The following is a 17,564-nucleotide window of genomic DNA, read 5'->3' as shown; positions in this document are numbered from 1 at the left end:
AAAAACAGGCTGTTGCCTAGAACAGAAATGTGAAACTGAAAAATTGTTTTGGAGTTTTTGGCCATCTTGCACTGGAATGCTGATTTTTAAATTAAAAATTTTTTTTTTCTTTGAGACAGAATCTTGTTCTGTTGCCCAGGCTGGAGTGTCGTGGTGCAATCACTGCTCACTGGAACCTCTCCCTCATGGGCTCAAGTGATCCTCTCTCCTCAGCCTCCTGAGTAACTGGGACTACAGGTGCGTGCCACCATGCCCAGCTAACTGTTTACTTTTTATAGAGGCAGGGTCTTGCTATGTTGCCCAGGCTGGTCTCAAATTCCTGGGCTCAAGCTGTCTGTCCACCTCAGCCTCCTAAAGTGCTGGGATTATAGGAATGAGTCACTGTGCCTGGCCTGTAGATTTTTCAAACAGTGCAAAACTAAATAACATTGATTACTGATTGCATGTGAATATATGAATATATGTGAAACGTATTATATTGAAGGAATTTATATGTCTTTGCACAAATATTCAAACCAGCAGTCTAAATTCTCCTTTGTCATTCTCATTACTTATCAAGTGAAATTGCTCTCGGTTCCATATCTCTTTATTATTTCCAGAAGTTGAACTGATGATAAATGCTTTGTTAAACCCAAATCTCTCTTTGGACGATAATGCAAGCTACCATATTTTGTGTAAAAATTTCTGTCATCTATCTTTCAAACTCTTTTAAAAAGTTAGATGTATCAAACATATTCCAGTATAGTTTCTGAAGATCTAGTTTACAGAAGTTTCCCAGATGATTTTGGTATTCTTCCACTCCACTCCAGTTAAGAACCACTGCCCTGGGACCGTAGACGAATGTGGCATCCTTTCAGGAATATTTGCATTGTAAAGAGGATTACAAGATGGGCACAGTGCCTCATGCAGGGGATTAACTGTGGAGGGAGAAATTTGAGGCACCAGGGGCTGAGTCTTGGATGAGGGTGAAGGAAAAGAGCCCGTACGCTATCTTTCAGCAGCAGTGATATTATGATCCCTGAAGGATCAACTTCAGGGGCTTGGAGTTTATCACAATGCCTCACCTGTTTGCCTAATGCCTAAAATATCACAAAGCTAATTTCTGTTGGGCTTAGTCTCTCCAAATGGATATGAATGGGTTAGTGTGTTATTTTTACTTTTATTTTTATTTTTTAGGTGGAGTCTCGCTCTGTTGCCCAGGCTGGAGTGCAGTGATGTGATCTCCGCTCACTGCAACCTCCCCTTCCTGGGTTCAAGCAATTCTCTGCCTCAGCCTCCTGAGTAGCTGGGATTACAGGTGCCCGCCACCACACCTGGCTAATTTTTGTATTTTTAGTAGAGATGGGGTTTCACCATGTTGGCCAGGCTGGTCTTGAACTCCTGACCTTGTGATCCATCCGCCTTGGCCTCCCAAAGTGCTGGATTACAGGCATGAGCCACCAAGCCCGGCCTAACTTTTTCAAGTGACACAACCACATTCCAAGATGTTTTCTGAGAATCCAATGCCTTAACCCAATAAATTAGTCGAGTGGGAATTTCAGCACAGTTGCAGGCTAACAGGGATCATATTTTTGTCTTGACTAGCCTTTGGGACATACCTTGAATTACACTGAACAGGTAATGTTTGTCGAGGTAGGGCCCAGTCTCATCATTTACTAACTAGCTGCCCAGTGTGCTCTACTATGCATAATATGGTAAACATTTCACCACATTTTGGAAACCATGCTGTAGTGCAGCAAGGTTGTACTCAAAATGCAGTAGGGGCCATGGGGGTATATTTAGGACTGTCCAGGTTAATTGTGTGCATTCCTGATGTCTTCCAACTTCCTGACCTCTTGAACCTCAACTTTAGACTCTATTTAAAAAAGCCCAGGTAACCCAAATATGAGTGATGTGGCAGGCTGAATAATGGTCCCCCTACAAATCCATGTCCTAATCCCTAAACCTTTGAATATGTTATGTTATATGGCAAAGGGGAATAAAGGTCACTAACCAATGGACCTTAAATTACAGATTATCCAAGTGGGCCCAATATAATCACAAGGGTATTAAAAGTAGATAAGGGAGTCAGAGGAAGAGCTGCGGTGACAAAAGCAGGTCAGAGAGACGCCACGGAGCTCGCTTTGCGGATGGAGGAAGGAGGACATGAGCCAAGGGATCTGGGCAGCCCCTAGAAGGAAATAGTAAGAAAATGGATTCTCCTTTGGAGCCTCCAGAAAGGCACACAGCCCTGACAACACCTTGATTTTAGCCCAGCGAGATACCTGTCAAACTTCTGCACTCCAGTAAGACAGTAAGTTTGTGCTCTTTTAAGCCACCAACTTTGTGATGATTTGTTATAGTGGCAATGTAAAATTAGTAGAAGTGGGAACTACATTTGTGGTTATTCATAATCAAAGACAATTCTCCTAACCATTTCTGTATAAAACCAGCATTTGGACATAATTCCCACATAATTTCTCTTTCTTGGAGTAGAAAGCATTCACAACTGAGTTTTGAATGGTTCACACTCTTAACTGTCTTAAATAATGTCACATCCAATTATGTTGATGCTAATGAATTGCAACTTGGCTATTTTTAAAAATCCCAAACACAGAAGATTATTTTTGTTCAAATATCAATTTTAGATTTTAGTTTTCCCAAACAGTATTGTTTTAAATGAAGGTTTATATTACTGATTTCCGTAAAGCCACTTGTAGTCATATAAAAGTATGCCCTTTCATTAGAAATTATGCTTCATTAAAGCTTTAGAGTTTTTCCTCTGTCTGTCCTAATGGTAATTGCCCCATTCACCCTTACCATGTAGCTGTTTTGAAGGCTATCTCCTTTCTGCCCTCTCTTTCTTGGGCTTAATCCTGTGGTGTTAGCAGCCTAATGTGGGCGATATGTATTCTGGGCCTCATTATTGAAACTCAAGGCATCGTTTCATAAGAGAGTGGGTTAATCTCGAAACTGGCAAAACAGCTCACAAAGCTGATGTGACACCTTCATACCTTTCAGGACTCACTGCCATATACAAGATGTAGAGTGACATTCTTAAAGAATTCATACATTCAACAAAATATTTACTGAGGCTTCTAGGTGTCAAATGATGGGGATAAGAGCACTGAATAATTTATACAAAAATTCCTGGCTTGGCGCAGTGGCTTACGCCTGTAATCCCAGCACTTTGGGAGGCTGAGGCGGGTTGATCACGAGGGCAGGAGATCGAGACCATCCTGGCCAACATGGTGAAATCCCGTCTCTACTAAAAATTACAAAAAATTAGCTGGGAGTGGTGGCGCGTGCCTGTAGTCCCAGCTACTTGGGAGGCTGAGGCAGGGGAATCGCTGGAACCCGGGAGGGGGAAGTTGCAGTGAGCTGAGATCGCGCCACTGCACTCCAGCTTGGCGACAGATCGAGACTCCGTCTCAAAAAAAAAAAGAAAAAAAAAATTCTTGCTCTCATCCTGCCGTTCTTCTGAAACTTTCTTGCTTCCTGGCTTTGGAGGTTTGGGAATTGAAGAAAATAAAGTAAAAAAGATAAAAACAACCAAAGAGGAAAGGTTTTTCTAGATCTAGACATCCTACTCTCTTCTTCCATACAAGATTTATGCTGATGGAACAACAATGTAAAATAAGAAAATTCCTGAGATAATTTTAAAAAGAGAGCAGAAAAAACTCATAGTGGACTTCATCAAGGAATGTGTAAAATGGGTAGAACCTGGAGTATTCAGTGGCAAAATCTTGGACATAGGAATACAGTAACACAACATATTGGTCTAGCAAGCACTGTAGGAGACTGAAGCGGAATTGTCCAGGAAATCCCACAAAAATGGAAATGAAGAGGTCTCAGTATCTCTAGGTGCAGAAAGGAGATAGCCTTCAAAACAGCTACATGGTAAGGGTGAATGAGGCAATTACCATTAGGACAGACAGAGGAAAATGCACCTAGTATCTCTAGGTGCACAGTAACATTAGTTTACAGATCAGCATTACCTATCTTTTCTTTCAGTTGATAAGTATCCTATTGTAATCCATTCATTCACCCTTTGCTTGTTCATTGTTGAAACAAATTCTCCCTGGAACAAAATTCTAGTAACCAAATACATCATATGGGGGGAAACTTCCTTACAGAAGGGATGATATTAAAGTAAAAAGAGGAGGAAGTCCCTTTTTCAGTTCTGGCAGGGGAGGAAAAGCTTCCCCAAAGGTAGGTGATCTGTTGTGAACAGGCTAAACCCACTTGAGGGACTGGCATCCCCTAAAGGTGAAGAGGGGAGGAGACCCACCTCCTGGAATGTGTCCCTGTGGTCTCCAGATGATGTCTTCCTCTAATAAGGACAATTCTGCCAAAGGAATAGAATGCTTCGTCACAGGCTCAATTACTCTGTGTCTCCGCCAGCTTACCACCTATGAACAATTCATCAAATTAGGAAAGCGGGGAGATTTAATAAAGACACAACACATAAAGTGTAGGAAAACTATTTGTATGGCATTCCGAGACGACTAGGTCAGAATTAACAAGGAGCAAAGTAGTTAATAATACCAATTATGTTAACCTAGCACAACACCTGTGCTGAATGTCAGTGTTTAAAAAAATCTCCCAATCTTTATCTAAAAAGATAGGGCTACGTAACAATCGGAATGATTTTTGTCGGTGGAGGTCTAGGAAGCTGCAAGGGTAGTGGACGCCTTGACAGCTGCCAGTCTCGCGGCCTCCGCGGCGGCGTGCCCGTGTGGCTGCGTGCGCGCGGACGGGGCGGGGCTGAGGAGGGGAGTGCGCGCGCGCGGACGGGGCGGGGCGGAGCTCGGAGGGCGGGCGCGCGCGGGGCCGTCTGGTCGGCAGGGGGCGCTGCGCACCCATGCCGCGCTCTGCCTGCCCCCGGGTGCTGTCCGCGGCGGTTCGATTGGAGCAGCCGCCGAAGAGCGCTTGGCGCCATTTTGAAGCGGAGAGGAGGAGGAACGGCCGGGCTGGCTGCGGAAGGGGAGGGGGGAGAGAAGGCGATTGGATGCGGCGGCGGCGGCGGATCCCGGAGAGCCGCGGAGTGAGAGGAGTAGCGAGTCGGAAACCCGGAGGTAGGAAACAATTCAGTTAACGGAAAGAAAATGTCTCTCTTCTCTGGCCGCGGCGCTCCATTTTTCGGTGGCCGCCACTGCCGCTGTGTGTGTGTGTGTGTGTGTGTGTGTGTGTGTGTGTGTGTGTGGCAGGGCTGAAGCGCCGCCCGCCCGGGTGCCAGGCGCGACTCGCCTCCCGGCATCGGGGGCTGCAGCGGGCGGCTGCCTGGCGGCGGCCCGGGGCGGGGGTCGCGGGGCGCGGGCCGGCTGCGCGGTGGGGGTGGGGAGGGCCCCGCGGCCGACGCGCGCCTCCACGCCGCGGGCTCTGCCGCAGCCTCTGGAAATTAAACTTGCCGCTCTGATCCCGGCCCGGGCGGCGGCGGCGGCGGGCGGTGACCTTGCGCGCGGGCTGGGGTCCCGGGGCCGCCCGGCCGCCCGCGCCCTCCCGCCGCCACCGCCGCCGCCGCGCCCCTCCCCCCGCGCCCCGGCCGGCCGGCGGCTGTTTCCCGGGCGGCAGGCGGGCGGCGCGGTGCTCCTGTTGAATCCTCCCGCGGGCGGGCTTCTCCCCCTTCCGGGCGAGGGGCGGGCGGGGACCGCGGGTCGGGGCCGCGGGCGCCCTCGCCCTCGCCCTCGCCGCCGGGTCCCCGCGCGCCGCCTGGCCTGCGCTTCGGGCCAGGGGACGGGCTGAGCATGACATTTTTGCGCTGTTCCTCGCTGCTTGCCGGAGGGAAATCGCGCTCACCGCGCCGCCCGGAGTGGGTGCTCGGGGAACCTGAGGACCCCGTTGAGCAAGAGCCCAGCGCTGGCGTGGAGGGACTCCTCCCAGGCGACAACTGGGTTCTAGCTTTCCTTTCGGAAGGAACGGCGGGGAAAATGGTGTGCAATTGTGACTCGTTAATGTTTTTGCACTGTTATTTTAATGCTACTTTAAAAGTTTTCGGTCCGGAGAAAAACCTTGTTTGTTGTTGTTGCTGCTACTGCTGTTGGTTTTTGGTAGAGACGTGAAAGCTAACTCTGAAGTAGCTCGACAGTTATTTTGGAGGAATGACTGAAACCAGAAACGCCGCCCCTCGCCTTCGGAACTGCAGGCTGCTGCGTTCCTTGCCGCGGACGGGGCGAGCTCCGGGAAGGGTTGAAAGAGCAGCTACCCACCCATTCCGCGCGCGTCTTCAACAGCCTCTCTACCCCAGCAAGGGTTAACCCTTTTTTATGTCGAAGAAAGTGCTTCTTGTACTTTTAATAAGAGGTGATGGATGGGCAGTGGTGCCCCGACTGATCCTACCCTGTCGATGAAATAGTTTCGGAAACTTTGGATATAGCTTTAATTTAGAGGGTTGGTCTGCGGTGTGGAGAGAGTTGGGTAATCCTATACCATCTTCCTAATAAACTTCAAAAACTCACGTTGTGTTTACATGCAGGAGGCGAGCTGTAAATAAATCGTCATTACCCAATACTTGAACGGCAATATAGTCATTGTTCTCAGTTAACCCATCCAGAGTTCCCAGACAGAACGTTTTTTATATTAACTCATGTAGTGGTCAGGTAAACTAGTTAAAAGCCACAAATATGGACTTGAAAGACAGCTCGTTATGCAGTACACATGTCTGAGATGTTCGCATCTTTAGGGACAATGAAATGAGTATTCAATGGTGTATGTGGGTCAGTTCGTGGAACAGTTAATCTTGTATCTCATGGTGATAGCAGAAAACCGAATTAAAATTTGTAGTGGTGAATAGGTGAAAGTTACATGGGACCTTTTATGTTAAGATCGATTGATTGTCAGAAACTAAAAACATTTTAAGAACGTTATTCCTTAGAAATAAGATTTGTGCTTAATATACGTTTACAAGTATATGTAAAAAGATGCACTTTAGACTTTATAAAAATTATCCAAATAGTGACTTTTTCCTCCTTTTTCTGATGGTTTAAAAAATTGTCCTCTTCTCAGCTGGCGTTTACTTAAAGGTGTATTTTAAATGGGAAGGTAGTGTTTGTGTTCACCCTTTTTCTTTTTTTCTTTTCTCCTTGTTTTGGTTAAGGCTGATTTTCCCTATATTAACTTTTACAGCAGCTTTTGTTACTCTTGTCGCCTTTATTCTCTCGTGTTATGTCTCTCCCCTCTCATTTTTACCCCCGTATTAGAGAGACATGTACTGATGATAGTGATTCTTGTCGTGAGATGTTTGTATTAAGCTTATTTGTAGTAAGATTCTACCGAGTTGGCTGTTTGATGAAAGTTGTTTAAATTGTTCTGCAGCTTTGTTTAACAAAGTAACATTTTGAGGAGTAGGCTTGATCAATAATTTGTTAGGCCTAAGATAAAGTAATACTTTGTGTTAGGGCTTGCCCTGGAGAAGAATGCAATGGTAGAAAATACCCAAAACTTTGTGAGAAAGGAATATTTCGGGAAGTTGTATTCTTTCTGCTTATTCCTCTTGGGAAATTTAGAGACTGCCTTAGAACTAACAGGAGTGCGCTCAGTAAGATTTGGCTTATGGACTCTTGAATGACATGGACTGTATATAACTTATATTGGAAAAGTTATTTATGTTTCCTCCGTTAGTGTTAGAGAGCAACAAGAAAACTTAAGGATGATCTCCAACTCGCTTATACATGAGAAATTCGGTTCAGATTTTAATTTCATTGATTTATCTGAGGTCACAGTCTTATTCATGTGGTGGAATTGGGGCAGCTCTTAGATATCCTGGAAGCTGAGAAGTTTCCCCATTGTCTTTTTTTTGTTCTATTCGGGATTTAGCAATATTTATTAATAAAAATTCAGGGTAGCACATTACCTTCCATCCCCTTCTCACCTTTTTATTCATTTAACCAAGAATAAAGTTTTGTGGTTAGCCATCTGTTTCAGCGTCTGGTTTTTAATAATTTCTGTTTAGGATTCAGTCCATTTAGGTTGTCTCAGAAGATAACCTCTTGTAGGTCTCTGTCTCCGGGAGCTGCCTGCTCTTTCATTATGTAATATTACTTGACATGGCATTTATTTATTGTTTGTGAAACTTCTAGGAGTAATTTGGGAAAGTTAGTATGACCTTTGTTTTGTTACAAGATACAGTGCATACATGAGTGTGTGTTTTTTTTTAATTTTTAAACTTAGTTTGCCACACAAGTCATCTGTCACTTCCAGTTACAATATGCATTTTATTTGATTTTCGTATTTCTGTTCGGGAATGTTAAAGATTCCAAAAATACTTAGTTTAAAAATAAGCCCAGTAATTTCTCTGAGAATGTATTTACTTTTTAAGCTTAGTTAAGAAGCTGCCAAATGGTTTGCAGTTCTGACTCCTTGGAGAGTACAGTTGAGCCCTTTTCTCACACTGTTCTGTTATAAGCCACCTGATTCTAACCATTTCCCCCCATTAGTTGAAAAAGGTTTTAGAATCCTTTCTCATCAGTTAGTTCAGAGTTAAGAATAAGTCTGCTGTGTTGAGACTGTAATTGTTTTAGCTGGCATGAGTGATCATGTACAGTGAGAAAATCATGACAATAAATCTTAGGTGAATAAAATTTAGTTGTTCAAATCTTAAAGCCTTTAATTTGAGATTTAAAAAGTATCCATAATCATTGTGTTCTAATAATTAGACATTAATAATAAGTAGTAATTAGAAATACTTGGTTTAGCTGTGTAAAACTTGAAGGCTAACAGGCGTGGGGGAAAGACTGATTAAAGCAAGAAACTATTTTGAGGCCTGCCACTCTCTCTTTTGACAGATCATGACCTGATTCAGTTAAAATGAACAGGCACTAAACTTCTGTATACATACAGTACCAAGGATGGTGTAATAAACAGGACTGAAGAAGACACCCTGTCCTATAGAAGTGTAGAGTAGTGGTTGGCCATCCACAGCAAGGTGATGAGAACTGAGACAGACCAGAGAGTAGGAACTCTGCTGTTACTTAGTTCCAGAGGAGCAGGCCCTCCTTCCTTTTCAGTGAAGAGTTGAGGTTGCTCTTTTTATGTGGGAGAGTGAAATTAGCCAAGATTAGATCCCATAAGGAGAAGGAGGGGCTGTTATAACCAAGACCGTTGTCTTTCTCTAGAAGAGAATGATTAGGGACCTGGAAAGAAATGAGAGTTTGTGTTTCCTTAGGTAGGATAGGATTCTTTCTCCCCAGAGGTGATTTTAGGGAAGTAATTAGGAGATTTTAAAGGAAAGCTCTGTATCTCCAAAATATGTCCCTTAGTAGCTGAAATTTTACCAGGTAGCTTTCAGATATGGGATGGCTTGGATTGGGTACAGGGGTGAGAGTTGCGGGGGTGAGAGTTGCAGGCCTTAAGTACTCTATTAGGGGAATAGAGTACTTAATGAATTGTGTATTTTAAGTAAAAAATGTTACTTTTCTCCTCCCCCCACAGGCAACCCACTGTTAACAGTTTCTCAAAAGTTTACTTAAAAAAAAATTATACAAAGAGTATTGTTAAACTGCTGTACTATTAAAATTTACTGTTTATTAAAATTTACTAATAAAATTTACTATTTTATTTAATTATTATTATTATTATTTTTGAGATGGAGTCTCGCTCTATTGCCCAGGCTGGAGTGCAGTGGGGCAATCTCGGCTCACCACAACCTCCATCTCCTGGGTTCAAGCGATTCTCCTGCCTCAGCCTCCCGAGTAGCTGGGACTACAGGCATGTGCCACCATGCCCGGATAATTTTTGTATTTTTAGTAGAGACTATGTTGGCCAGGCTAGTCTCAAACTCCTGACCTCGTGATCCGCCCGCCTCAGCCTCCTGAAGTGCTGGGATTACAGGCATTAGCCATCACGCCCAGCCTAATATTTTATTTTTTAACTGTAATTTACTTTTTTCCTGGTTAAGTCACAAGCTCTTTCCATACTGGCACATACAGAGCAACATAATCATGAAATGATTAGAATATTTTATAACATAATTTATTTTTTCTGACTCCTGTTGAGTAAGTACTATGTTGTAATAGTTTACATTAACCAGCACTGTGTGAGAATACCTTTGACATGTATTTACCAACATTGGACTTTAAAAACTATATTGCCAATTTGATATATGAAATTTCTCTTGTTTTAGGTTTTATTTCTTTGTGAGTGAAGGTAACATTTGTTTATATGCTTATTAGGGGGAAGTCATTTGCAACATATTCTTTAATCAAGTGGTTTAATGCTAGTTTAATTTATTTGCTACCCCCACCACCTACCTTCACCCTTACCTAAGAGCTAAGATGGTCTGAGAGAGGTGGGACTTTCAGAAGAGGAAAAATATTTTGGGGCTCGTGGCACCTTGACAGGGAGCAGTGCTTGGAATGGAGAGGCTACAGCACCCAGCTTTGAACAATTTTGGGTCAGTATGAGAGTATTGAAAGCCCTTGACTTGGTGTTAACATAAGGTAGAAGAGAAACTGAAGCGACAGACAGGAAGGGAGATTTGAGAGTCAGAGCAAATAAATTTTGCATAGAGTCAGCCCCACCTTGTACCATCTGCTTATCCTGTCTCATCATTCCTCCCTACCACCTTCAACTATCATTTCATTTTTATTCATATTGTCATTTGGTTTTCTTCTCTTTTCTTGTCAGGCATGGCAGCCTGGACCTGGGTATTTCAGTTGCCCCAGAGATGAGGGGTGCTTAGTTTTTGGTTTTCTTTTTTTTTGAGACGGAGTTTCGCACTTGTTGCCCAGGCTAGAGGGCAGTGGTGCTGTCTCGGCTCACTGCAGCCTCCGCCTCGCGGGTTCAAGCGATTCTCCTGCCTCAGCCTCCTGAGTAGCTGGGACGACAGGTGCACGCCACCACATCCAGCTAATTTTTTGTATTTTTAGTAGAGACAGGATTTCACCATGTTGGCCAGGCTGGTCTCGACGAACTCCTGGCCTCAGGTGATCTGCCCGCCTTGGCCTCTCAAAGTGCTGGAATTACAGGCATGAGCCACTGCGCCTGGCCTAAGTAGAAGCTCTTGCGCTCTTTTTCCCCCTCTGTCTCTTTGGTACCATTCCTTTCAGCTTTCGACTCTCCCTAGCCTTCTGGGGTAACATAAATAGGTCAAGTCTTTATAACTGTAGTTGGAATTTGGAAGGTCACTGGCATTTAAGACTTGAACATCCCTAGGAGCATATATCATGATGTGATGCTTGATAAGTGAGGTCCCTTTCTAAGGAATGCAGAAGAGCATGGTGGTTAATTTAAACATATAGACTTAAGAGTCAAGACAGCGTGGGTTTTTATCTGCTCTAGCTAAACAAGCAATTACCTAATCTTACTAAATCTCAACTTCTTAGTCTGAACAGTGGGATTGATAGCAGAAACCTCATTTTAAAAAACAGCTTTATTGAGATATAACTCACATACCATAATCCATTGAAAATATACAATTCATTGTTTTCTAGGATACTCATAGGTTTGTGCAACCATCATCACAGTCTGAGTTTGGAACATTTTTGTCTCCTGTGAAAAATGCCAAGCCAAATGTAAATTAGTACAGCCATTACGGAGAATATTATGGGGGTTCCTCAAGAGGTGAGAAGGGATAGAGAGAGGTTGGCTAAAGTCTACAAAATTTAGCTAGATAGGAGGAATAAGTTCTAGTGTTGTACCAGGTAACTATAGCTGACCCTTGAACAGCGAAGGGGTTAGGGGCACCAACCCCTGTGCAGTTGAAACTCCACATATAACTTTTATTTCTCCAAACTTAGCTAGTAATAGCCTACTGTTGATTGGAAGCCTTAGTGATAACACAAGCTGTCAATTAACACATGGAGTGCAGTGGCGCGATCTTGGCTCACTGCAACCTCCGCCTCCTGGGTTCAAGCGACTCTCATGCCTCAGCCTCCAGAGTAGCTGGAATTACAGGCACCCGCCACCACGTCCAACTAATTTTTGTATTTGTAGTGGAGATGGGGTTTTGCCATGTTGGCCAGCCTGGTCTTGAACTCCTGACCTCAGGTGATCCGCCTGCCTTGGCCTCCCAAAGTGCTGGGACTACAGGTGTGAGCCACCATGCCTGGCCTCCATACTGTATTCTTAAAGCAAGCTAGAGAGAAGGCAATGTTATTAAGAAAATTATAAGGAAGGAAAATATATTTGCTATTCATTAAGTGGAAGTGGATCATCATAAAGGTCTTTAGCCTTTTTGTCTTCCTGTTGAGTAAGTTGAGGAGGAGGAGGAAAAGGAAGGATTAGTCTTGTTGTCTCAAGGGTGACAAGGTGGAAGAGGTGGAGGAGGTGGAAGAGGAGGAAGGAGAGGCAGGCACACTGTAACTTTTACTGAACAAAATCCATGTATAAGTGAAACTGCACAGTTCAGACCTGTGTTGTTGTTACATATTTTCAGCTAGCTAGAAGATAGGCTTTTGAATGTCCCAACACAAATAAATGATAAATGTTTGAAGTGATGGATATATTAATTACCCGGATTTGATCATTACGCATTGTATGTATTGAAGTATCACCACGTAACCCACAAACATGTACAATTATATGCTGGTTAAAAATCATAAAAATAAAAAAACCCCAAACTTACTAGCTGTCACTTCCCATCACTCCTTATTTCATTAGTGTTTGGGATAAGCCAGGTCAAATGTTAGGTTGGTACCAAAATGTAAGTACACAGTAAAAAAAGCAGTTAACTTTTTGCAGGGAGACCATATGTGGCAAAGTCCATTTACATAGTTTTAGAGAATGCGAAAATGGGATAATTACTGAATGGATGTTTGCATACTTGCATACTGTGCAAGGATGTGGTGCACAGTGCTGGATAGAGATATAAAGATGAAAGATATTCAATCAAGAGATGTATATTCAAGTGGGAGGAAAGAGGCTGGTATAAAAATAATTATAAAATAAGCCAGAGTATAGTTAGTGCCTTCAGGAAGGTGTCAATACAATATTTGGAATTGGAAACTTGACAAATGGAGATTAATCATGTTACTCTGAGAGTGTAGGAACTATGAAGAACTTCTTGAAGGAGTGACCATTTTGACCAAGTCTTAGATGATGGAAAGATGGGATTTCTGGCTTTAATGAAGAGTAAAGAATGCTATGCTTTTTGAAGTCTTAAATTGTTTTTGTTTTTGTACCCTCCTGCTGCTGCCACCGCCGGATGATTGCCTCTGGAAGCTATTCCTACACCTTTTTTTTTTTTTTTTTTGATGTTTCTAATCTGTTGTGAACCTGAGGGACTAAATTACTAAATAATCTTTTATTGAGAGCCTGATGTCTGTATGAAAAGGATAACAATATATGGTCTTACTGTCATTTTGATATAGTTGCTTTTTTAGTTTATTCCGTGGGTGTTGGTTTCATCCCTGTTAATTGGCCTTATAGAATAAGTAATTCCTAGAAAATTAGCCTTGTATACATGTTTTCTTCTCCAAAGGCTTCTAGTAACAACTATGTCCCCTGACCATTCTCTTGAATTTCCCATCTTGTTTTTCTAGTGCACTGTTGGACCCAGCACCTCCAGTACAACATGTCTCAAACTGAGCTACCTTCTCTTACTCTTTAACATCTTTCCAACTTGTACTTTGATTAATAACAGATTTCTTTCTTTCTTTCTTTTTTTTTTTTTTTTAAAGTTGTAGGGGATGACTGGGTTTATCATGTCAGAAACCTGGGAGTCATCTCGACTTCTCCATCTCCGCTACCTTTCACATTAAATAAGTTACCAAATCCTGTTGATTCTGATATAGTATTTTTAAAGGTTATTATTATTTTAAATTATACACACATATATACTCTGAAAGTAAGAGGGCGAAAAGAAAAAAGATATACAATAAAAAAACTCATTCCTTCCCCATCTGTCTCAAATGTTTATGTATGTTAGTGTTATCTTATACCCTTCTGGGGATTTAAAAACCACCATATAGAAGGAACCACATGCTTAAACAAATAATAACCCACAGTATGGGATGTCCACAATAAAGGTATACACAGGGTCTGTGAGAAGGAGAAAGAACCACCATGCATCCCCTAAAAGAAGAGTTAGGTATTGGAAAAACCTTCCTATTAGGTCCTGAATAGAAGATGAAAAGCAGAACTTTGGACACATAAATAAGCCGAACTGAACTGTTAATAAGCAGAGAAATATCAATTAGACACAGAGACAAAGGGTCTAACAATAGGATGCTAGAACATTTCATTGTTTGGGGGGTTCAGAGGACCTGTCTGGAAATAAAAGAAAATGCTGGCAGCCACACACAGTGGCTTACGTCTGTAATTCCAACACTTTAGGAGGCTGAGGTGGACTTCCTGAGGGCATAGACTTGCAGTTACTTTGGGATCTAGTGAAGATTTCAGCACATTGTAGATGATGAATATTTATTGAATATATGTAAGAATATATATATACACACACTAAACATACATGTGACAACCCAAGAAAAGGAAAATTAATACAATATTAAGCCCACAGATTTATTTAGAAATTTAAAATTTTATTTTTATTGAGGTGTAATTAAAATACAGTAAAATGTGCAGATGTTAGCTGTTCACTTGGATGAGGTGTGGCGATTATACACATGTAACCAATAACTACAAGAAGATGTAGAGCATTTTTATTACCTCACAACGTTCCCTTGTTGCTCTCTCCATTCAATTTCTCTTGCCTCCAAACACTGATTTCTAAATGTAGATTAGTTTTGTTCTCTCTTCATACAGTGCGTGCTCTTGTGTATCTGGCTTCTTTTGCTTAACATATTTTGAGATTCATCCATGGGGTTGGATGTATCAGTAGTTTTTATTGCTGAGTAATATTTCATTGGGTGAATATTTCACAGTTTATCTTCTGTTGATGGACATTTGGGTAGAATCCAGTTTTTGACTATTACGAATAAGGCCTATAAGGTCTTTTTGCAAGTATGTGTTTTCATTTCTCTTGAGTAAATACCTAGGAATGGAATTGCTGGTTTATAGGCATATGTGTATTTAACTTTACAGGAAACTAGTTTTTCAAAGTGGTTTTCCTTTTTATATTCCCACCTGAATATATGAATGTTCTAGTTGTTTTACATCCTCACCAACACTTGGGTAGTCAACCTTTTTAATTTTAGCTATTCTAGTGGGTGTGGAATGGTATCTCATTGTGGTTTTATTTTGGATTTCCTTAATATCTAGTGATGTTGAGCACCTTTTTGCATGGTTTTTGACAGTGTATTTTCTTTTGTAGGATGCCTGTTCAAGCTTTCTGCCCATTAAAAAATGGATTATCTTTTTCCTATTGATATGCAGGAATTCTTAATGTACTCACAGTACAAACTCTGTCAGATCAGAGTATTGAGAGTACTTTCTCCTGTTTTGTAACTTGCCTTATCTTTTCTTTAACAGTGTATTTCGATGAGTGGAAGTTTTAAAATTTGATGAAGTCTAGTCAGTCAACTTTTTGTTTTAGGGATTGTGCTTTGAGTTTTTATTTTTTATTTTTTTGAGACAGCATCTCATGCTCCCAGGCTAGAGTTCAGTGGCTCCATCATAGCTCACTGCAGGCTGGAACTTCTGGGCTCAAGCCACCCTCCTGCCTCAGCCTCCTGAGTAGCTGGGTCTACAGATGCGTGCCACCATGGCCGGCTCTTTTTTTTTTTTTTGTATTTTTTGTAGAGATGGAGTTCATCATGTTGCCCGGGCTGGTCTTGAACTCCTGGGCTCAAGTGATCCTCCCACCTCAGCCACCCAAAGTGCTGGGATTACAGGCATGAGCCAGCGTGCCTGGCCCTTTAATTTCTTTTTCACATATTATTGCAGCATCTAGGATCTTCAATACAACATTGAAAATAAATGGTGAGAATGGCTGGGTGCAGTGGTATGGTCCTGTAGTCCCAACTACTTGGGAGGCAAGAGGATTGCTTGAGCCCAGGAGTTCAAGTCCAGCCTGGGCAATGTAGAGAGACCCTGTCTCTTTAAAAAATGAAAGCGGCTGGGCATGGTGGCCCATGCCTGTAATACCAGCACTTCGGGAGGCCGAGGCGGCAGGGTGGGAGGTAGGTTGCGAGGTCAAGAGATAGAGACCATCCTGGCCAATGTGGTGAAACCCCGTCTCTACTAAAAAAATACAAAAATTATCTGGGCATGCTGGCGCACATCTGTATTCCCAGCTACTCAGGAGGCTGAGGCAGGAGAATCGCTTGAACCTGGGAGGCGCAGATTGCAGTGAGCGGAGATTGCGCCACTGCACTCCAGTCTGGCGACAGAGCGAGACTCCATCTCAAAACAAAGAAAGAAAATTAAACTAATTTCTGTGTTAATATAAAATACGTTTTAAAATGACTTTTTTTTTTTTTTTAAATGAGAGTGAACATCCTTCTCTTGTTCCTGATCTTAAGGGGGAAGGCATTCAGTCTTTCCCCAGTAAGTAGTATGTCAGCAGTGGATATTTTGTAGATTAAAGAAAAGAAAATCAGACAAGATGTTTCTTTCCAGTTTACTGGGATTTTAATTTAATTTAGTTAATTAATTTACTTTTTGAGATGGAGTCTCACCCTGTCACCCAGGCTGGAGTGCAGTGGTGCAATCTCGGCTCACTGCAAGTGCCGCCTCCCGGGTTCAAGCGGTTCTCCTGACTCCCCCTCCCAAGTAGCTGGGACTACAGGCACCTGCCATCACACCCAGCTAAGTCTTTTTATATTTTTAGTAGAGATGGGATTTCCCTATGTTGGCCAGGCTGGTCTCGAACTCCTGACTTTGTGATCCATCTGCCTCGGCCTCCCAAAATGCTGAGATTACAGGCGTGAGCCACCGTGCCTGGCCAGGATTTTTATTTTTAAATTATGAATGGATGCTGAATTTTGTCAGATGCCCTCTCCCCTTTTTGGTATTTATTGAGATTATTGTAGTTTTTAAATATTCCATTTTATTAACTTATTTAGAGACAGGGTCTCACTGTATTGCCCAGGCTGGAGTGCAGTGGTGCACTCATAGCTCACTGTAACCTCAAATTCGTGGGCTCAAGCAATCCTCCTGCTTTAGCCTCCTGAGTAGCTAGGACTACAGGCATGTGCCACCAAGAACTTCCTTTAATGTTGCATAATGTACAGGTCTAGTAATAGCATCAGTTTTCATTACTTTAAATATATCTATATTTTACTGTCATTTTTCAAGGATATTTTTGCTGGATATAGAATTCTCAGTTGATTTTTTTTTCTTTAATCACTTTTAAGATGTCATTTTATTCTTCTCTGGTCTCCATTGTTTCTTTAATTTTCAAGATGTTGAAAGTTATTGTCATATAAATATAACATACATATTGAGTAGGATAAAATTATATTGTATTTATGAATTGTTTTTGTATTCTGTTTGGACTTTGGTGAGCTTATTTTTCATTTATTTAATTTTTTTTTTTTTTTGCGAGACTTAGTCTTGCTCTGTTGCCCAGGCTGGAGTGCAGTGCCGTGATCTCGGCTCACTGCAACCTCCGCCTCCTGGATTCAAGCAATTCTCCTGCCTCAGCCTCCCGAGTAAGCTGGGATTACAGGTGCAAGCCACCATACCCAGCTAATTTTTCGTATTTTTAGTAGAGATGGGGTTTCACTGGGTTGACCAGGCTGGTCTTGAAC

General features: G+C 42.4%; 1 protein-coding gene across 5 annotated transcripts in view; it reads left to right on the top strand.

Annotated features, from left to right (window-relative positions):
• Nucleotides 1-4,958: 4,958 nt before the first annotated feature.
• LOC139359138 (PDS5 cohesin associated factor B) overlaps nucleotides 4,959-17,564 on the top strand; it is a 189,756-nt gene continuing 177,150 nt past the window's right edge. For 4 of the 5 annotated variants that reach the window (XM_071081479.1, XM_071081480.1, XM_071081481.1 and 1 more), the window contains exon 1: nucleotides 4,959-5,057. The gene's annotated coding sequence lies outside the window, so the exon portion shown is untranslated. Of the gene's footprint in view, nucleotides 5,058-5,746; nucleotides 5,913-17,564 lie in introns of those variants that run through there. The other variant, XM_071081478.1, reaches the window with a different exon arrangement.

The sequence above is a fragment of the Macaca nemestrina genome, chromosome 16 (assembly GCF_043159975.1).
Source record: "Macaca nemestrina isolate mMacNem1 chromosome 16, mMacNem.hap1, whole genome shotgun sequence".
In the NCBI taxonomy this organism is placed as follows: domain Eukaryota; kingdom Metazoa; phylum Chordata; class Mammalia; order Primates; family Cercopithecidae; genus Macaca; species Macaca nemestrina.
Note: the sequence above shows the minus strand (reverse complement) of the source record. Positions and strands in the feature narration are given on the sequence as shown.